Source organism: Gracilinanus agilis, chromosome 1, assembly GCF_016433145.1.
Source record: "Gracilinanus agilis isolate LMUSP501 chromosome 1, AgileGrace, whole genome shotgun sequence".
Lineage (NCBI taxonomy): Eukaryota > Metazoa > Chordata > Mammalia > Didelphimorphia > Didelphidae > Gracilinanus > Gracilinanus agilis.
In genome coordinates, this window is record NC_058130.1 from 104,182,046 (window position 1) to 104,204,953 (window position 22,908).

Here is a 22,908-nt window from a genome sequence, read left to right on the forward strand (position 1 = left end):
GTATTTTATATTGTCTAGGGTGATTTTAAATGGTGTTTCTCTTTCTACTTCTTGCTGCTCTAGTGTGTTGGAAATGTATAGAAATGCTGATGATTTATGTGCATTTATTTTGTATCCTGCAACTTTGCTAAAGTTGTTGATTATTTCTACAAGCTTCTTAGTTGATTCTCTAGGATTTTTTAAGTAGACCATCATATCATCTGCAAAGAGTGATAGCTTAGTCTCCTCCTTGCCTATTTTGATACCTTCAATTTCTTTTTCTTCTCTAATTGCAACTGCTAGTGTTTCTAGTACTATGTTGAATAATAGAGGTGATAATGGGCATCCTTGTTTTACTCCTGATCTAATTGGGAAGGCTTCTAATTCATCTCCATTGCATATGATGTTTGTTGATGGTTTAAGGTATATACTGTTTATTATTTTTAGGAAAGGTCCTTCTATTCCTATACTTTTCAGTATTTTCAATAGGAATGGATGCTGGATTTTGTCAAAGGCTTTTTCAGCATCTATTGAGATGATCATGTGATTTTTGTTTGTTAGACTGTTGATATGGTCAATTATGTGGATGGTTTTCCTAATGTTGAACCAACCTTGCATTCCTGGTATACGTCCCACCTGATCATGGTGGATGATCTTCTTAATTACTTGCTGGAGTCTCTTTGCTAATATTCTATTTAAGATTTTTGCATCTATGCTTATTAGGGAGGTTGGTCTGTAGTTTTCTTTCTCTGTTTTTGATCTACCTGGCTTTGGAATCTACCATATTTATGTCATAAAAGGAATTTGGTAGGATTCCTTCTTTGCTTATCATATCAAATAATTTGTATAGTATTGGGATTAGTTGCTCTTTGAATGTCTGATAGAATTCACTTGTGAATCCATCAGGCCCTGGCGATTTTTTCTTAGGGAGTTCTTTGATGGCTTGTTCAATTTCTTTTTCTGATATAGGATTATTTAGGTATTCTATTTCTTCTGCTGTTAATCTAGGCAGTTTATATTTTTGTAAATATTCATCCATATCTCCTAAATTGTTATATTTATTGCCATATAATTAGGCAAAATAGTTTTTAATGATTGCCTTAATTTCCCCTTCATTAGAGGTGAGGTCTCCCTTTTCATCTTTGATACTGTCAACTTAGTTTTCTTTTTTCCCTTTTTTATTAGATTGACCAGTACTTTGTCTATTTTATCTGTTTTTTCAAAGTACCAGGTTCTAGTCTTATTTATTAATTCAATAGTTCTTTTACTTTCGATTTTATTAATTTCTCCCTTGATTTTTAGTATTTCTAATTTAGTTTTCATTTGGGGATTTTTAATTTGCTCGCTTTCTAATTTTTTTGAGTTGCATGCTCAATTCATTAATCTCTGCCCTCCTTAATTTGTTAATATATGCACTCAAGGATATAAATTTCCCCCGAGTACTACGTTGGTTGCATCCCACAGATTTTGGTAGGATGTCTCATCATTGTCATTTTCTTCAATGAAATTGTTGATTGTTTCTATGATTCCTTCTTTGACAAATTGGTTTTGAAGAATCATATTATTTAATTTCCAATTAGTTTTTGATTTTCCTGTCCAAGTGCCCTTACTAATTATTATTTTTATTGCATTATGATCTGAGAAGGTTACATTTATTATTTCTGCTCTTTTGCATTTGTTTGCAATGATTCTGTGCCCTATAACATGGTCAATCTTTGTGAATGTGCCATGTGCAGCTGAAAAGAAGGTGTATTCCTTTTTGTCCCTATTTATTTTTCTCCACATATCAATTAAATCTAATTTTTCTAGGACTTCATTCACCTCTCTTACCTCTTTCTTATTTATTTTTTGGTTTGATTTATCTAGATCTGAAAGAGGAATATTTAGATCTCCCACTAGTATGGTTTTACTATCTATTTCCTTCTTGAGCTCTGCCAGTTTCTCCTTTATGAATTTGGGTGCTATGCCACTTGGTGCATACATATTGAGCAGTGTTATTTCCTCATTGTTTATACTGCCTTTAATCAGGATGTAATGACCTTCCCTGTCTTTTTAAATCATATCTATTTTTACTTTGGCTTTGTCAGAAATCATAATAGCCACTCCTGCCTTCTTTTTCTCATTTGATGCCCGAAAGATTTTGCTCAAGCCCTGAACCTTAAACTTGTGTATGTCTACCCGTCTCATATGTGTTTCTTGTAGACAACATATGGTAGGATTTTGGTTTCTAATCCACTCTGCTATTTGCTTCTGTTTTATGAGCATGCTCAAAGTTCGTGTGTGTTCTTTAGCTTTTTGGGGTCCTAAATCTTGCTGCTCTCAGGAACAGGCTCCGGAGCTGCCAGTGACTCGATGGGTGCCCCAAACTTGCTCTATTTATTTTTAGCTGGCTTTGGCGTTATATGTGGTGTGTGTGGAGGGGGTGTGGGTGGGGTGGTTGCTCAGCCCGCAATTTAGTGAGAGCTGTTTCACACCTTCATAGCATGGAAATGCCCCGATTCCATGTACCTTCCACACTGCACACTGTTGTGGGGTTCCTCCGTTCGTCTGGATTTGTTTTTATGTCCCCTTGAGGAGTCTTGTGTGTTTTTGGTCAGGAGAGCTTAAGAGCTGCTTTTTACTCTGCCACCATCTTAACCAGGAAAAAACCCCAAGGCACTTTTAAAAGAAATTGTTCCTCCTTTTGTCCTGCCCATATATATTGATTCAGATGGGGAAGTCATTTTACTGATTCAGTCTTATCTAAAATATATTCTTGTTTGAGGATAACTCCCAAATTCCATGTACCATATCACACCCAGAGCTCAGGCCAAGTTGAAAGGATGAACAGAGAACTTAAAACTATGACTGGCAAATTATATTCCAAGACACATTTAAAATGGCCTAAAATTCTTCCTCTGGTTCTATTTTATCTTAGAAGCAGGCCCAGAGGAAATTTACACATCTCACCAAATGAGATGCTTTTTGGACATCCCCCTCTATAGGATAAGCCTTTTTCTCCTGAAAAGAGGAGATACATCACTATTAGGAGGAGATACATCTATTGTTTCCTATATACAGGAATTATACCACAAACTGTGTGAACTCCATGAATCCAGAATTGTAGTACAAGCAGGACCAATAGATTTTTCACTTCATGACCTGAACCCAGGAGACAAGGTATATATAAAGAATTTCCAGTGCACTTGAGCAACTCAGCCTTCTTGAAAAGGTCTATTTCAAGTATTGTTAACCACTCCAACAGCTATAAAAATTGGAGAAAAGGACACTGGGATTCATTGCTCACATGTAAAAAGAGGACCTTCTATTGAAACTGATTGACTGTATCCTATTATAAGCATTAGAGATAATAGTCCAGAGGCAGCTGGGTAGCTCAGGGGATTTAGAGTCAGGCCTAGAGATGGGAGGTCCTAGGTTAAAATCCAGCCTCAGACAGTTCCCATCTATGTGACCCTGGTCAAGTCACTTGACCCCCATTGCCCACCCTTACCACTCTTCCACCTAGGAGCCAGTACACAGAAGTTAAGGGTTAAAAAAAAAGAGAGATAATATTCCATAGAAAAGTGGACACCATTTTGGGGAGCACATTGAATTCCTGAATTTTTATTTTGCTATCGACTTTTACTTTTCTAATAGAATATTTTATTTTTTCCTTTTCTTAAAATTTCTTATACTTAAAGTACATATAATCAATATTATTTTTGATTCTGCAGTAATATGCTTAAATATATTTGCTATAATATTAATGCATACCCACAATGCCCTAGAATATGGTAACCTGTCATTTATTGTGTAACATAGAAAGTGGCAGGGTGGAATTCCTGCAAGATACAGGGTCAAGCCTCACTCAGAATTCCAGGGGACGCCCCCTGGAGAACTCTGGGTGAGGGGACAGTTGTAAAGGAGTTAAACAGTAGATTCCTTGGGATCGAGGTGAACAGGACACTTTGCTTGCTGTTCCTGGTGTGGGGATTGCCTTTGTGGCCATAGTGGCCAAAGCCAATTTGGTTTCTCCTCAGGAGTTTGCTTGTCTAGTGGGATTAGACCTTTCTAGGAACAACATAATAGTTATTTAGTTATTTTAGATATTGGGAGTGATAATTACAGGCTTGAGGACAAGCTAGCTAAAGGTCTGCCACTCCCTCCTGGGGGAGGGAGGGGCAGTTTCTACCTAACAGTTCAGGGCTTCCCAGACCTTATCCAAATCCTTGATAACCCTTCCCTGCCTTCCCTTCCTTCTCTTATCAATACAAAACTTCATCTTTTAGTAGCTGTTCCTGGGTATTATTTGGGCATAATCACAGCTACCATAAAGCTTGGTTCCTTTCAGTTGCCAGCCAAAGAAGTCAGATCTTCATCTATCTCAGATAACAACAAGATATCTAGCTTCTCCTATTGTCCCCCAGTTGAACCTGTGGGGGATATAAGTTGAAAAAGTGAATATCATTAGAGATCTGCCTTGGTGAGCCTTGCCAGAACAACACCAGTCCTGCCTCCATTAACAATTGACTTCCACCTGCTTAGTGGGAGGGGTTTGAGTAACGAGTAACTACACCTCCCTACTCACTCTAGCCTGTGTGTGGGGGAGGAGTGAGTCCTACAGATCTCTAGCTTCAGGTCAATTCTTTAGCTTCCCAACATCTCTGTTATTATCAACATAACAATTGTTAAATATTATAAGATTATGATTAATGGTTCTGTCTGATTTCAGAAGAAGGGAATAACAGAGCCACCATACAGTGCAAGAAGCACAAACAAGGTCATGGAGACCAATCAAACCCATTGGGATTGATGAAAAACTGCACAGTGCCATGGAGCACAAGGCAAAAAAAAAAAAGACAATACCAATCCAAGTAGGATTGTTGAACTTTTATGCCAGTACTAAAGGACTTGAACCTTGTGTGAGACTTGAAGTTGCACAGCTTGACATATGAAAGTCATAGGACACTTCACACCACACTGCTAGTCAAGTACCAAAGGTTGGCCATCACTGTGGCTCCCCTATCCCTGAGAATGAAGGTAAATCACATCTGGGAACAACACTTCCCTTTTACATAAAAATCTAGTCCTTTTTTCTCTTATGATATGGCAACTTGCTGTAGTCTTGGCTGCCAATGAGTAAGTGCAATATTACTGCATTTTGTCCTACAGATTTATGGGACAGAATTTACTTTAATTAGACCCTAATACAAGGACCTGTTATGAATTTATTCTTGTTTAATCAGAAAATTTTACACACATAGTTTTTGATATTTTGATTCTTATTTTGAACTTTTATTTCTCCCAAAATTTAATTTTCTTATATTTTTTGTTTTTTCTTTTGATAATTGACTCATATACCCCATAATTCAATGATGTATTCTGAGACGATCTGAGTGTTGGTCAATGCCCTCTTCAGGGGGGATTATATTTTTATAAAAATCCAAGATTTAAAATTTTGTTTGAGAAAAATTTTTTGAAAAAGAAGTCTGTTAAAGCTTTGAAACCAGAAAATGGACAATTTGCCTGCAGAAACCTACACTAAATCAAGATGATCCAGAATGAACTTTGGAATGCAACTGATTGAATTTAAGGGGATTCAACATAATTATTTTGAATTGTAAACTCTTATGCCAAAGGGGATTGCCCCCTAATTGGCCTTTTGTCAATGCTCTCCCTCTCTTTCTATCTCTTATACTTACCTCTTATCTCTAACTATTGTAGTTAAATTTTTCGGGGCACAAGATCATTACATCATATGATCAATCGAGGAGATGAGTCTCCCAAATGATCACAGAGGGGATTGTGATGATGAGATTAAATCTACCTTGCCCATCTTTAGATTTAATCACCAAAGGTGAAAACATCTCCATTTAACCCACAACTTGGGTGGTCTGTAACCCATGTGTGTTAGAATGAGTGACACATCAGAATTTACTGACTGCCTCATGGGCAGTCCTAAGAAAAGCATCTGTTGTTATTGGACATGTAAACTAAGAGGAGGCCACTGGAAGTGACACAAAAGAGACTTCTTTAAAAAGAGACCTCATTCAGCTAGGCTTTCTCTTCTGTTTCATGAATGGGACCTGAAAGATGGCTTCTGGTTTGTGAATGGGATCTGAAAGAGTTCTTCTGGTTGATGATTGGGACTTGAAGGAGCTCTGAAGCTGGTGAGACTGTTCTTAGATCTTTCCTTTGGAATTCCATATGGTGAGTGTAAAGACTGAATCTTCCTGAACTTCTCTTAAGTAACTTCCCTTTCAAAGAGACTCTGTAACTTAAGCTTTTAGTTCATTTGCCTCTGGGTGCTTCGGCCCTCCAGGCCTCTGGCCCTTTGAGTTTCCTGCCTTGGGATCAAGGCCGAATTTCCCTTGGCTGAGGGCTAATTAGGCCTACCTGGATTAAACCAGGGGATTGGGGAAAATTAACTACTGTGTTAGATTACTTATCCCATCTTATCCTCTCTCTTATTTCCTTAGTTCTTCTTCCTCTTCTTATTTGTAAATAAATTTTCCATAAAATGCATTTTAACTTGAGGTTATTTTTTAATTTGTGGTTGATAATTGTTCAATCCCCTGGCAACCAAACCTTTTAATATTTACCAATCAAAACCTCTTTTTACCCATTACAGCAGGTATGGGTCAAGAGTCTTTGAGGTCAGCTTTGAGGGTCCCAGTGTCCTTAGACTCCTCAGGAATAAAGAGACCTTAATTCCCTTAGGTTGATAGTAGAAGCTGACAGGAACACACCAGGCTTTAGGGTATGGTTGTCCAAAGAAACCCTTTGGTCTGTCTCTTGATTGGTCACCGGGAGAGCTATCTGTCCTCTCACCCCCAGATCTCCCAACGAAAAGCTCCTCAATCCTGGTACTTCCTTCCCATGATGCCTTCCTTTACTCCAACTGTCAATCAGTGTCACTGAAGTTCAGCTTCACAACATTCTAAGCTCTTCTTAACCTATTCTGCCCCTACAATTTCCGATTTTTCTTGTTGTATGACTTTCCAAAAGTCACTCTGAAAAAAAAAAAACTTATCTAATATCATCATTGTTTTCTATTCCTAACTAATACCCCACCCCTAAAAAACCAAATTTCCCTAACTTTCCCTTCTATGCTAATTTGTTGGATTTATTTAATTGTTTTTAATGGATTCCTGTAAGGAAGATATTTAGGAGTAATATCTGTCCTTGAGGAATTAGTAAAAGAATCTACATTAGACTATCAAGTTATTAGAATGACCAATCAGTCAACTACTCCATGGAAGAAGAAAAACCAAATATAGACTCAGGAAGGAAAATGGAAAACAGTTGGGAGACAGGAAAGATGTATAAAATACATGCTATATTTTGTCATTAACCTACTCAGCAGATTTTAAGCTCTTTGGCAACAATTTTTAACATTTATATTTCTAAAACCTACTACTGTCCAAGAAATGTAGTTAATAAATTCAAGAAATATTTACTGAAATACTTGTGTTTGAGCTATCATGTCAAAATTTTCTTTTTTTTAAGATATTATATATATACATATATTTACATGTCATTATAATTAGAAAAAATAATTTACCTTCTGTCTTAGAAAGCTATATATTTTCAGTTCCAAGGCAGAAAGTGGTAAAGGTTAGACAATTGGGGTTAAGTAACTTGCCCAGTGCCATACAATGAGGAAATGTCTGAGGTCAAATTAGAACCAAGACCTCATGTTTCTAGGCTCTATCCACTTGAACTACCAAGCTTCCCTGCCAATATCATTTTTTATAATTGCTTTCTGACATTTGTCAATCTATGTTCTCTCCCTCCCTCCCAACCCTCCCATGCACTGAAGATAGTGTACAACAAATATGATGCAGATTGTGCATGTATTATCATACAATACATATTTTCATGTTCATCATGCTGTGAAAGAAGACACATCACTTACACATGTGAAAAATTCATGGAAGATATTAAGGCTTCCCTTTGCCTTCAGGCTTTAGTAATTCCTTCTAAGACAATGGATATCCTTTTTCATGCATCCCTTGGAGATATACTGGATCCTTGCATTGTTGATAATAGTTAATTAGTAACAGTTGATCATCATACATTATTGCTGTTTATGCTAATCTTTTCAAAAGCAAAACTAAAGTCAAGGCTCTTGACAATTTTTTTTTTGATTATGTGGGTAGAGCTGAATTGAGATATAAGTTCTACCAAGCTCCATTCCTCTGCCAGAACCAAGTTTTCCAATGCAGGTTTCTGGATATCATGTCTGGATCTTTGCTTACTGTTTAGCCTCCCTTAGAAAATACAGCTTGCTGACGGAAATCCTAAAGATCCCTCAGCTCCAAGCTTAATAATGCTACTTAGATTATCTTTGAAAGTCTCAATGAGATTGGGCTATTCTCAAATTGTCATCAAGAAAGAACAGCTCCATATGCAGCTTGCCTGGATAGGATCTTCCAATTATGAGATGCAATACTCATAAACTCAGTAGCACTAAAAAGAATGGCTGGCCTGCTGGGGAAGAAAGCAAAACATTACCCTGGATATAATTTGCTGAGGACACCCCAATGAGAGCAAGGTTAATGAGATTAGTCTTCAAGAATGAAAAAAAAAAAACAACTCCAAAGGCATAGGAGGTCACACAAATGCTTACAAGGAGAAATAGACTTATGCTTAGCTTTTTCTCCCCTTTATAGCCTCTTCCCATTCTTTTACTTCTCTTTTTCATTGTCTTCTATGAAGATAATTTCTACTATCTCTTTTCTGCCTATGATTTGAGTTAAATCTCCCTTGGGAGTCAGCAGGAAGATGACTTTTGTTTTTCTTAAATAGTTTAATCAAATTTTAAAATAAATTAATTTAAAAAATGAAAAAACTCTCAAACTACCTTCATGGCCAGTGATCCCTGAATTGTTCTATATAAACCATAAATCAAATCTCTATGCATTTATTAAGTACCCACTATATGAAAGGCACTCTGATGTCACAGAATGGGGGGAGGGAGATTACAAACTTAAATTTGTCCCTGCCCTTCGATCTAAAACAGTGGTTCCCAAACTTTTTTGGCCTGCTGCCTCCTTTCCAGAAAAAATATTACTTAGCGCCCCCTGTCACATACTGTCATCACCCCTTACAGTTATTCACAGCCCCCAAATGCACTTGTGGCCATCACTGCCCCCCTGGATCACTGCAGCACCCACAAGGGGGCAGTGGCACCCACTTTGGGAATCACTAATAACATGTACGTATATAAGTATATGCAAACTACACAAAAAACAAATGCCATGTATTTGATTGGTATGAAGAACTGGTGGGAGCATCAGGAAAGATGATGTTGAAATTAGGTCTTGAGCTGAACTTTGAAGGGAAAAAATGGGAATTTAACTGCATGAGACAAAATTTATGAGAAAACACATTCTAGAAATGGAACCAAGGCATGGAGATAGAAAGAAAATATCCTATATGAGGAAGAAAGAATCAGTTATTTTGGTGAACTTTACAGTACATGAAAGAGAATGATGCAGAAGAAATTTTGTTATTCAGGCAATTCCAAATAAATCAAAACCCCTTAGGGGGACTAGAGAACCTTTGGTAAGATTAGAAATATAATGCACATGTTCTTTAGGTGGTAGAAGTTCAGATTCTCAGTTGTAACATAAGCAAAGAATTTATTATGCATTATACTTTAGAAGAATTTCCAGGGAAACAAAGATTAATAAAATAATGCCTCCTTACTTCCTAAAAGTAATAATGTTCCTAGAAGTAATAATGAATTACTAGGATTTATTGAACAAGGGAATGACATGGTCAGGCTTATATTTTTAGAACGTAATTTTGGTGGTCATATGAGGGCTAGACTGAAGAAGAGAAAGACTAGAGTCAGTGTAGATTAAGGCTATGATGGTCTGAACTAAGGTGGTAGTGGCAATATAGGGAAAGAGACAGATGCTAGAAAGTACATTAGACATCATCAAGTCCAACTCCCTTGTTTTAAAATTGAGGGATCGAGAGAGAATATGTGACTTTCTCTGGTCCGTACATAAACTAAGTTTTAAAGATAAAACAAGTATAGTCATGTCACCAAGCAAGTCAACAAGTACCTACTAGGTGCCAATAATTGTGCTTTCCACTCTACCCTCCCCTCCATGTCCTAGCAGTAGATTGTAAGATCCTTGACATAAGGAGGCATTCTTTTATTAATCTTTGTCTCCTTGGAAATTCTTGTAAAGAGCATAATAAATTCTTTGCTCCTATCACAACTGAGTCCCCTGACTTCTACCACCTAAAGAATTGTACATTACATTTCTAATCTTACCAAAGGTTCTCTAGACCTTCTAAGGGGATTTGAGAGTATGGAGGCTCTCTGAAAATAACTCTAGCATTCATTAATGGTGTTTCCTCAATTTTAGGGTGCATAATCACAAATAAACAAATCCATTCCCCTTACATGTGGAAGGCATAATCTCTCTCCCCTGGCTCTCTGCCTCATAAAAAGGATCTTTTCAGAGGAGAAAAGGATTAGGTTTATGCTTCAGTTTATTTCAAATAGAGCATAGTCCCATTGCCACATCCAAACCCTTTCCTTCCTTCAGGGACCCTAGTTTCTCAAAGCTTCAGTGTTGGGCTGTGTGGATGTATCATGCTGTGTGCTATCCAGTTCACCATGATCTGAACTCTCAAATCACCTCCAGCATCTGAAACTGAGAACAAAAATGAATATTACCAAAGTCACTTCTAAGAATCCGGGTCAAAAAAGGAGTAGGGGAAATGAATTCCTTCCTCCTTTCTCTGGTTCATTTCATAGCATCCATCCTAGGTGCAGTAGACTAGAGGAACACAGCAGAAAGATTGAGGAGAAAAGAGCAAATGGCTCTGCTTCTCCAGTTTTAAAGATGTAGGCAACCAAACAAAGGAGGTTGTCCTTATCTACGTGGCAGGGGACACAGGAGCTTCATGTACATTGCAAATGGGACATGTTCTAAAGGCCTTTCAAAAGCATCTCTATGTTAGAACTAAGCATGATCAGAGAAGCTCAGGTTACATTAAAATGAACTAAACTGCCTTCATAAAGAATTCATGACCCAAGTAGGTGAGAAGAGTTTCCCATTTGGATATCCCGAGGCCTGGGATACTTCAGATTCCACATCTGTCTTCTTGTATGAACTTAGCCAAGTCTTTTAACTTGACTAAGTCAGTGTCCTCTACCCCAAACTATAAATAATTGTTTTGAGCTACAAAGCCCATTGGGATATATAGGGGAAGCATTTTGTAGACTAAAAAGATCCATAGGAATAGTAGAAATAATTTTTTAAAAAGCAAGGTAGTCTGTGGATATGCCCAGATCCCTTGGTCAGCATCTTTTAAAAAATAAGCATAACTTGACTTAATTTTTAATCCTTATTTCACTCAGTTCCTGGCCTGTGAAAGTATATTCATTCGGGTAACTCATTATAGTTAATTCTAGATTCTTAGATGAAGCCTGGTTATGTCCCCCAAGTAGAAAAAAAAAACATAAAATATCTCTGACAACTTTGAAGTGTTTTGTGCCTATGGAAGATTCTTGAAATGGAACTTTCTGGATATTTGCCAACAAATTTGCAGTGTAGTTGTAGCTTTATTATGCTAAAATTCTGCCTCAAGCATTTGTGTGGAGTTGAGAATAAACTCTGGGCAAAAACTCAGCCTTATTAAAAGAATCCACACGAATCTGTAAGTAGAGCACTTGGGACCTCAGTGAGGAAATGTACAGTAATGGAACTCCTCAGAAAACATAATTTTGAAGTAATTAGTTATGATGCTCCCTTCCTGCAATGTGCTTTCCCTGGACAAAAGGGAGAGCTGGTTTAAGATTAATTTTAAATTAGCAAACAATCAGACTGGCTCTGCAGGACAGTAAAAGACCAAATGACCTTCAAGACTTTATTCTATTAGTCTACACTGTGTTAACTAGAACAGTTTCATCTTAGCTTTGAATGGTTCATGCTAGCTAATGGTAGCCAGGCTGAAAGAAGTTAGCCAAGGATATGAAATTTCTATGACCCAAGAATTGCTGCCATTTGGGGGGGAGAGAAGAAAAAGAGAAGGGGAAAATGCCTCTGCTGAAAGTGAAAGAGTGAAAAAGTTCATCTTTAGAATTTAAGGCTTTTTGAAAAGGGAACCATATGAAAAAGGATGCTACTTAGGAGGGAAGGGAGTCCTAGTAGAGGACTAGTTGAAGAAAGCATGTCCAGAGAGATTACTGTTGATGCACTTTATATTATTTTCTCCCTTGGAACAAAACTCTGGTAGCCTTACCCTAGTCACACTATGATAAATATTTAAAGTACATACTATGTTCAAAACTGAGCTAGGCACTGGGAATACAAAGATTTGATGTTATATTTTTATGCATTTTCTAAAAGAATAGAGAAATTGGATTTGAATTTCACTTTCTGAGATTAGCTATCATGTTTCTTGTGTTTCCTTATCAATAACATTAGGACTATAACTAGCTGTAACTAGAATTATAAAAAAAGAAATGATTTCCTAAACTTCAAAACACTATAGATATGTGAGCTTTATACAATTTTCAATTAAAGTAACATTTGTTAAGCAGACTCAATAGGCAAACTTGGGGCAACAGTGGATAGAGTACAAAGTCTAGATTCAGGAAGACATGCTCCTGTGTTCAAATTTGGCCTCACAAATTTATTAACTGTGTGACCATGAACAAATGACTTAACACTATTTTCCTCAGTTTCCTCATCTGTTAAATGAGCTGGAGAAGGAAGTTGCAATTCACTAGAGAATCTTTGCTAAGTAAACCCCAAATGAGGTCACATATAGTCTGTCAGGACTGAAATGACTGAAGAAAAACCAAGAACAAACAACTGTATTACTTTCTAGGGATATAAGGATAATAATCAGCATAATTCCTGACTTCAAGGAGCTTTCATTTTATTAGAAGGCTCATGTACATATATGAGTATAATTCTATTAAGAATATGCTTAAAGGGCAGATCCAGGCAATGTTTTAAGAGATAGGATACACGGGGGGCAACTGGGTAGATCAGTGGATTGAGAGTCAGGCCTAGAGACAGGAGGTCCTAGGTTCAAACCCGGCCTCAGCCACTTCCCAGCTGTGTGACCCTGGACAAGTCACTTGACCCCCATTGCCCACCCTTACCATTCTTCTGGCTTGGAGCTAATACACAGTATTAACTCCAAGATGCAAGGTAAGGATTTAAAAAAAAAGAAATAGAGTACAAGAAAGATTACTTCTATCCAAAAGAAAGAGCTGAATTTCAAAAGATGTGGAGTGACGGTGGATGCAAAGACTGATACACAGTCAGAGAACAATGAGGGAATAGTTCAGTTTTGTTACAATGCTGAATACATGAAGGACATTAGTATAAAAATAAGGCTGGTAAAATAGGTTCTAACTAGATTCTTGGGAGCTTTATAGCTCCTCTTTTGATTTTAAATTTCTTGAAGGTAAGAACTATCATTTGTCTTTTTGTATCATTTGTTCTTAGCCCAGGGCCTGGTATGTACTATGTATTTAATAAATATTTATTTGTTGACTAATTATACAAAGTTTTATTTTATTATGTTTTGAATTAAAAGCCAGTGAAAGTTATTAGCAGGGAGTGACATATATATGCACATATGGAAAACTATATAGACTCCTTGTTTATGTGGAATAGTGCATACTAAGAGTCAGTGAGGAGTCAACAAACACTTTAAATACAGATAGAAAAAGGCAAAAACTTAAGAAACTAGGATCTTCACTATTTTGGGAAAAATACCAGCCCAAACTTCCTCTAATGACTAAAATAAAGAGCTCTAATTCATTCAAGTAGAGCTTGAGGTCAGAATGTAGAAATTTAATGCAACAAAATCACTGTCTACCAAATTGCGTCATAGTATAAGATAGAAATGATACAAAGACAAATACAAAAGACTTTCTCACATCAAGATGCTTTTTGGGATATAGCAAAATTTATGGGACACAGTCAAAGCAATATATAGGGTAAATTCATATCTCTAAACAGTTATATCAATAAAATAGCAAAAGAACAGATCAATGAATTAGGCACACTAAAACAAAAACCACAAAAAGATCTAGAAAAATTAAAAATAACAATTAAATACCAAATTGAAAATCCTGAAAATTGGAGATGAGTACAATTGAAAGTTAGAAAACTAAAGAGCTAATAAATAAAACGAGGAGCTAGTTTTGTGAGAAAATCAATAAACTGGATAAAATATTGGTTAATTTGATTAAAGAAAGAAAGAAAGAAGAAAACCAATTACAAGTGTCAAAAAATGGAAAGGGTGAATTTACCACCAATGAAAATAATTTAAATAAATTATTAGAATCTTCTTTTATCCAGTCATATACCAAAAAATCTAATAATTTAACTTAAATGGATAAATATAAGGAATAAAAATATAAATTATATAAATTAAGAGAAAAAGAATACTTAAATAAACTTATCTTAGAAAAAGAATTTGAAGAAACCATAAATGAACTTCCTAAGAAGTTTTTATTAATTATTGAATTCTTCCAGAAGTTTCAATCTTTGGGTTTGTCAAAAACTAATTTATTATGGTCATTTACTACTTTATTTTTAGTGCCTAATCTATTCTACTGGTCCCCCATTGTAGTTCTTAGCCAGTATGAGATTTATTTAATGATTGTTGCTTTATAATATAATTTAAGACCCATTAAATATCAGTATTATCTTCTGAGAAGATATCTGCATAAAGAAAGGGGACTAGAAATAAAAGTTGTAATTTTTTTCATACAATCTATAGGGAATGAAAGGGGAGAATATTAGTTCACACTCACCCTTTCCATAACCCATTTCTAACCAACTCTGAATTAAAACAAAACAAAATAAAGTTAGTTCAATAGTACATGTGTTTCCCATCTTTTATTATTTAAGATGATCTTCTCTAGTATGAATTTTACTTTGTCTTAAAATCTGTTTTACTTAAGTGTAAATCCCAAATATAATATTTTGGCTGGAATCATTTAACTGCTATAGGAATTACATGTTTCTTATTCTGTTCCAGGTGGCCATCTAAATTGTGAGTGAGATGAAAATTGAACTTGTAGTATAAATTACTATCCAACACTAAATCTAAGGACTTAAATCAGTATTCTAACATGAATGTAGAAACAATAATCAAGTAGAAAAAAATTTAAATCATACAGCTCTGAGTCAGAAGACAGAATTACATTTTGGATAATGAGATTTTTGACTATTTCTTTTTTAGTACAAACTATTTCATCTTCATTCTTATTTGATGGCATTTTTATGGCTCCAGGGAATCAGGCAATTAAAAGAGAAAAATTAGTGAAAGCAAATCCTGACCATTTACAATAAACTGTCTATACAAAAAAAGGAGAAAATATACAAGCAGCTAAATAAACTTCATCAAAAACCTAAAAAAAAGTGAGTTCTGGTGGTCCCTAGGTTTTGTTTGTAGACTACAGAATAAAATGACAACTGGAAATTATAAGAATCAAATCTATTGGACTATGTAACAAAGCATGTGGAATTAGTGGTCTTCACATTTATATTGACATACACTTAAGCCTTAAATTATATTTTTGCAATATCCTCTAGATCTTCTACTGTGCCATAATACTGTTAGGAAAATGAGGTAGATTGTGATATTTGAAAGTCTGCTGAATACACAGAAACCCAGAAATGCGTCTGATGCTTTGAGCTCTGATCTGTTCCATCAGTTATAAGGATTCTCAGAAGAACCCAAGAACCATTTATGAATGTAATGTGGGTACTATTAGGAGCAAGGAAGGGGCCTAGGCAGATGCTGATGATGGAATATGGGAGGGAGTCCCAAACCACAGCTGTATGTGAGTTAGATAACATTCCCACAGCAGCAGGGTCAGGCCTCCTTTAAGCCCAAGATTCTCTGCTACAGGCCCAGGGCTTGGAACCAATCCAGCTAGAAGTGTTTCCAGGAAGCAGATTGAAACTTCCTAAAACCTCAAATTGAAAATGAATAAACTGACTTGGAAAGGTTTGCTCAACTAAAGTTGTAATGTGGATCTGGCTGCTATTAATTGGATGGTTGATGGTAAGGTATGCAAGGCTCCCAGATTGTTTAGGCTTAAGGGCAACCAGGGTTTATTTGTAATTAAATAGAGGGAAGGTAAGGGTAAGTAGGTGGGAGAAGGAAACCCTAAGATCTTGCCTAAAACATTGGTGTTGATTAAACTTGAAGCACTGCTTGATATTCCCTAGGAGCAGAGTAGGAGAAAGCCTTGAGGGCAAATCCCAATCCTGTTGCTTGTTGCTGAGCCCAAAGGCTGGCAACCCCTGGGTCATTTGCTGCAGTTCTTGGTTGTAGCTGTTTCTCACTAATTGGTATGTAAGTATGTTGTCTGTGCCAAGGAAGTATTGAATATCTGGCAATCAATGGAATTAGTCCCTACCTACCTAACAGAAACTCACTTCCAAATCACCCTGCAGCCCAAAACCCTCCTTTCCTCCCTAACCCTCCAGATGAGTCAAAGAAGTGAAGCTCCCAGGGGTTTGAGGACCCCCTTTTATACCTTGTCCTTAACTGGAACCCTGGCATCCAGCCTGGGTGCTCTGCCAGGTTCTGTGTTCCAAAGTGGCAACTGCCAACTTGCATCCCCAGAAATATGGCTACTCATTTCAGCATATTACAGGAAGCACAAAGATTTTGGGGAGTGATTTTCCAAGAGAGTCAAATGACTACCTCCAATTTTTCATCTTTGACTATCAGGGATCCTATTAAAATTTCAGGGAACCTTCAGAATAAAATGTAACATCCTGTAAGAGGTAACCAGAAGCTAAGTAGAAAGAAAAAAAAGGGGGAGGGTATAAGGCACTGAAAAACAAAAACAAAAACAAAACAATACTTTTTCTTTGTAAAGTAGAAATAGTCCTGGATTTAGGGACTGAGTGAATCTCATATTTTTTCCTCAATGACTGTTTGGACTTGGGGAAGTCTTTTCCTTTCTTTGAGCCTCAGTCTCCCTATCTATAAAATAGGAACACCCTTTCACTCAAATATCTTATTTTATATATATATATATATATATATATATATATATATATATANGTGATTTTCCAAGAGAGTCAAATGACTACCTCCAATTTTTCATCTTTGACTATCAGGGATCCTATTAAAATTTCAGGGAACCTTCAGAATAAAATGTAACATCCTGTAAGAGGTAACCAGAAGCTAAGTAGAAAGAAAAAAAAGGGGGAGGGTATAAGGCACTGAAAAACAAAAACAAAAACAAAACAATACTTTTTCTTTGTAAAGTAGAAATAGTCCTGGATTTAGGGACTGAGTGAATCTCATATTTTTTCCTCAATGACTGTTTGGACTTGGGGAAGTCTTTTCCTTTCTTTGAGCCTCAGTCTCCCTATCTATAAAATAGGAACACCCTTTCACTCAAATATCTTATTTTCTATATATTTATATATATATATATATATGTCTTGCCCCTAGAATATAAATTTCTTAAGGGCAAAGAGTTTTGTTTATATCTTTATCTCCTATCACAGTGCTCAGCACTTAGTAGGTATTTAAAATACTTGTTAGTTAATTGATTATTGATTCATGGTATATCCAGCAGCATTCCCAGAGCTTTTCAATACACCTGAGCATTCTAACTAAAAGTGAACTAGAAATCTTTTTTTCTTTCTGACAATCAAAATGTAATATTTTAGAGTCTTAATAAATCTTAATAAATCATTTTCTCTAATTCATTTTTAGAATTTAATTCCTACTGAAGTGCTTTAGAATTAACAAGCTATCCCTGAATTTTTATTCATCTTTTTAAAGTATTATTTTTTGTCCCTTCCCCCTTACTCCTGCCTCGCTGCTCCATCTGGCCCCTTAGCACTCCATGCTTTGGCCACCCTCAGTGTCAAACCCGAAGCCCAAGCCACGGTCGATTTGTTCCAAAAGGAGTTATGCTCTCAGGTGGAGATCCTACTCAGAAGCTATTTCCCCAAGAAGATTTCAGAGCTGGATGACTTCTTGAAGGACCCATCTCTGAATGAGGCTGATTTCAGTCTCTTAAAGGCCCCTCTGGATATCCCAGTCCCTGGCCCAGCTAAAGAAAAAGAAAAGGAAGAACATCGGAAGCAAGAGGAGAAGGAGAAGGATGGAAAAAAAAAAGACAATGAAGATAAAGGTCCTCCTTGTGGGCCTTTAAGCTGCAATGAGAAGATTGTGGCTCTTCTGGCACAGATAAAGCCTGAAATCAAAGATGTCAAGGAATAGCTCAAACTGGTCTCCATGTGCCTGCAGCTTCAGGCTCCCTGAATTGAGGATGGAAACAACTTTGGAGTAGCTGTTCAGGAGAAGGTATTTGAGCTGATGACTGCACTCCAAACTAAGCTGGATGGCTTCCACACCCAGATCTCAAAGTATTTCTCAGAAAGGGGTGATGCAGTGGCTAAAGCAGCAAAGCAGCCACATGTGGGTGACTACTGACAGCTGGTTAATGAACTGGATGAAGCCCAATATGGAGAGACAAGACTGATGGTCATGGAGATCCAAAATACTTATACTGTGTTATATGACATCATCCTGAAGAATTTTGAGAAGATCAAGAAGCCCAGGGGACATACAAAGGGAATGATCTACTGAAAAACAGAGCCTGCCTCCCCTCTCCATCAATATGAAGGATATAGCATAAGATTCCACTCTTTCATTAGGATTATTTGTCTTGCCACAGTTCCATCTAGAACTTCCCATCTTATCCATGACTTGCCTTCTAGGCACCAATAAATTTTGCCATACCAAAAAAAAGTATTATTTTTAATGTGGAAACTATTGCAGTGTTTAGAAAGGGGCACTGCCTTCTTAAATATGTAAAGTTAGTTCAATAATTAATTATTCCTAGGACTATTAGAGGAGGTTTTAACCCCAGCATACAATGTGTTAACTAAATTGAAGATGCATTCAATAAAATCCTGGAGTGCATTAAAAGAGATAATTTGCTAGCTCATGGAAATACATATAAAAGTACTAATACTATCATTTTCCTTTAAATCCAGGACAAAATATACTATAATAGAAAAAATATTGTTTTCTCATGTCAGTGTTTTTCCTATTTTTGCATGATAATACGAGCATAACTCAGATCAAATTGCTTGCCAACTCCAAGAAGGATGACAGAGGGGAGGAAAGGAGACAATTTACATCATACAACTTCAGGAAACCTATCTGGAAATTTTTTATTATATGTAATTAATAAAATAAAATATCTCTTAAATTTAAAAATAAAGTTTCTAACAATTTGTGGACCTGACCATCAATAGTACAGAACCCTTTTGTTTGTTCTTTTATGTTTTTGTTTGTATTGAAGAGAATTTTATATATCTTCACTTAGCAAGAAAGCTGATAGAGTGGCAATGATACTGAAAAATATGGCAGATTAATTGAGCTCTAGGCCTACTTGTGTCACCCTAGTTATGTCACCTATCAGCCCTAAATCCATAGGTAAGTAATTAATCTGTTGTAAACCTTCCTTTTCAATGGATAGATGCAGAATACAACATTTACCTTTCTTTTGTTAAGAGAGTTTTTATTAATTTCTCCTTTTTTATATTTAAGAGGAAAAGGAGCAGGTTGTCAGTTAGAGACCCCCTGCTGTGCTGATTTTTAGTTACTGACAGAAGAGTGAGTCCGAGGGGAGTTAGTCAGTTGCAGAGAGTTGCAAAGGGCTTTTTGTCTCTGGGTCTCCTGGAGAGAGGGTGTACTGCTAGCACACTCTCTCTGGTTGGAGACAGAGAATTGAAAGTAAGACCTTAATAGCCTTGTTGATTACTAATAACTTAGGTAGATAAGGTAGATAGACAGTAGTTATCTTATTAGATAATCAGAATAGAGAGCAGATCAGGGCTTTGGCCTAGCAGAAGATACTGCCCTCTGAGGCAGATAGATTTAGGGTTTTTTAGAGAAATTGGGTTAGGATTGGGACCTGGGGTATACTTACAAGTTATTGTAAGATTACTTTCACTTTCCTCCTTCCTATTTCCTATCCGTATTTCCTAAAAATAAACTAAGTGTTTTGCCTTTAATAAACTGCTCAGTGGCGTTTGTTCAAACTCCTATCCCCCAATATTTTAACTCTTCCCACCTTTTAATGACTATTTTGAGTAAAAAAAAATTTTAGCCTGTTGAAACTTAGAACATGAGACAGGTGATTGCTAATCACCCAACACTCTCTAACTCTTCCAGATTTGTTTTTTTTTTAAAGTCTCAAAGGTGATGTATCATTTTATGGCCATGTCTCTTCCTATTTCTTGATGTCATTTCAGTCTTTAAACAACTCCACTGATCATGAATAGAAACAAAATTTAAATGTTAGATCAAAATATGCTAAAATTCAAAAGCAATAGATATATGTAGTATAGAGAGTTATATTCCATTCAATTCTCAGTTCCAGCTATTGCAAAGGAGTGTAAAAGGTAGGAAATTCAGGTTAAAGTTAAGTCTTCCACTCTTTTAAGGATGGGTATGGAATCTGGAAGTTCAATTCAGTATGTTCTGTTTTTCTGTTTCTAATTAAAAGACTAGTTTGTAGCTTTTATCCATTACATTTACCATGGAAACAAGAGAGTAACTCAGTGGATATGATGAAAGTTATTCCAGCAGTTCACATACAATAAACTTGGTGTTGAGTTATTCTGATTAGGTTGGCATGGGAATCACCACCTCTACAATTCCAGGATCTATTTTGTTTTACTCTGGCTTGGTAAGGCAGAAGAAAACCCAGGTCTTATAGCAGCTGGGAAAGAGAAAATCATAAAAGATGATCTACTATCTATAGCAATCCCAATCCCAATCTTTAACTCCCCTTAATTCAAAACTGTATACATCACTCTTGTATCTGGCAGCACGTACACAATCTACTCAATCCACAATAGTCTCTATTTGTCAACATGACATTAATGGCAGAGTTGTGCTGTTATATAGGGAAATTTTGACATAATGTGACAGAGAGTGTCTGAAGACTTGTCAAATTTGATAATCACTAACTACTTCTGAAAACTGATGGAGAAGTCAAAGGCACTGTTAGCAGGAACCAATAAATCATTCTAAGTAGCATACATAAAATCTTAGTCAAGAAACAGAAAACTCTAGAAGCACTGGGAGAATTTTTTTAAATCATTGTTTGAAATTGAAGGCATTTACTTCATTAGAAAAATGATCTGATTAAAACAATGATGTCTCTGAATAGGATTTTAACTTTTACATCATAGTTTTTTTAAAAATTTGAAAGAATGATGTTTAGCTTTTTCAGGGATAAAGTGGAAACAATTCCATTTAACTACAAAATGTATAAAATATTTGGAAGTCTACCTACAAAGGTGAACATAAGAACTATATTAATACCACTGCAAGCATTGTTTACAGAATACAAAAATCATCTAAATAATTGGAGAAATGTTAATTGCTCCATAAGGACACATCAACATAAAATCATAATACAAATAACTTGCCTAAGTAGTGATTAGTATTAGTAGTAAAATAAGCAATAATAGCTAGCATTTATATAGTGCCTATTATGTGCTAGGAACTCTACCAAGTGCTTTACAAATATTATCTCATTTAATACTCACAACAATCTTTGGATGCCTTAGTATACCAATTTTACAGTTGAAGAAACTGAGGGAAATAGAGATTAAATGACTATGAGTATTCAATCCATATCTCTACCTTGTTTTCTACTTTCCTATCAATGCAGAAAATTGAAGATAGGAGAGGGAAAAATGTTTAATAACCAAAAAAAATTAAAAATGTACATTTGCTTAGAAATTTTGTTTCTCCTTGAAAAGGAGGGTATGCCCTTCAATTGGAGAATGGCTGAACAAATTGTGGTATATGCTGGTGATGGAATACTATTACGCTCAAAGGAATAAAGAACTGGAGGAATTCCATGTGAACTGGAAAGATCTCCAGGAACTGATGCAGAACGAAAGGAGCAGAGCCAGAAGAACATTGTACACAGAGACTGATACACTGTGGTAAAATCGAATGTAATGGACTTCTGTACCAGCAGCAATGCAATGACACAGGACAGCTCTGAGAGATTTATGGAAAAGAACACTACCCACATTCAGAGGAAGGACTAGAAGAGGAAACATATAAGAAAAACAACTGCTTGAACCCATGGGTTGAGGTGGACGTGATTGGGGATGTAGACTCAAAACAACCACACCAATGCAACTAACAACAATTTGGAAATAGGTCTTGATCAAGGACACATGATAAAACCAGTGGAAATGTGCATCGACCATGGGTGGGGGGAGTGCGGGGGGTGAAGGGGAAAGTAGGAGCATGAATCATGTAACCATGTTAAAAACAAATATTAATAAATGTCTAAAAAAGAAATTTTGTTTCTCAAGATATAGCATATTATGATTCTGGTTAGATTATTCACAATTGTTGCACAAATCAAAGATTTGGTGCAAATTACAGAATATATATGTATTTTTTAACAAACATGGACTTAAAGCATAATTACAGCACATTATCTTATATAATATACATTATCTGTTCTATGGAAGGCTGGGACAAAGCTATTGACTTTCAGTCATTCATTTCCATTATTACCGGGTGTAGAGAAAACAAAACAAAAGCATATTTTAAATGCATTTCATCCAAATCATACCTTGTGGCATCAAGATGTCCCAGAAAATAAAATGGAACTAAGAAGCTTGCTCAGTTAGCAATCAAAGGGTTCTTTACATTGATCCTGACTATGGTGGAACCTGGAGAATTTTTTTTTTAAACCCTTAACTTGCATCTTAGAATCAATACTGCACTTTGGTTCCAAGGCAGAAGAGTAGTAAGGGTTAAGCAATGGGGGTCAAGTGACTTGCCCAGGGTCACACAACTAGGAAATGTCTGAGGCCAGATTTCAACTTAGGACTTCCCATCTCTAGGCCTGGCTCTCAA

At 36.2% G+C, this 22,908-nt stretch overlaps 1 pseudogene; it reads left to right on the top strand.

Moving 5' to 3' along the window:
• LOC123248118 overlaps window positions 1-18,588 on the top strand; it is a 106,336-nt pseudogene extending 87,748 nt beyond the window's left edge.
• Window positions 18,589-22,908: the final 4,320 nt, after the last annotated feature.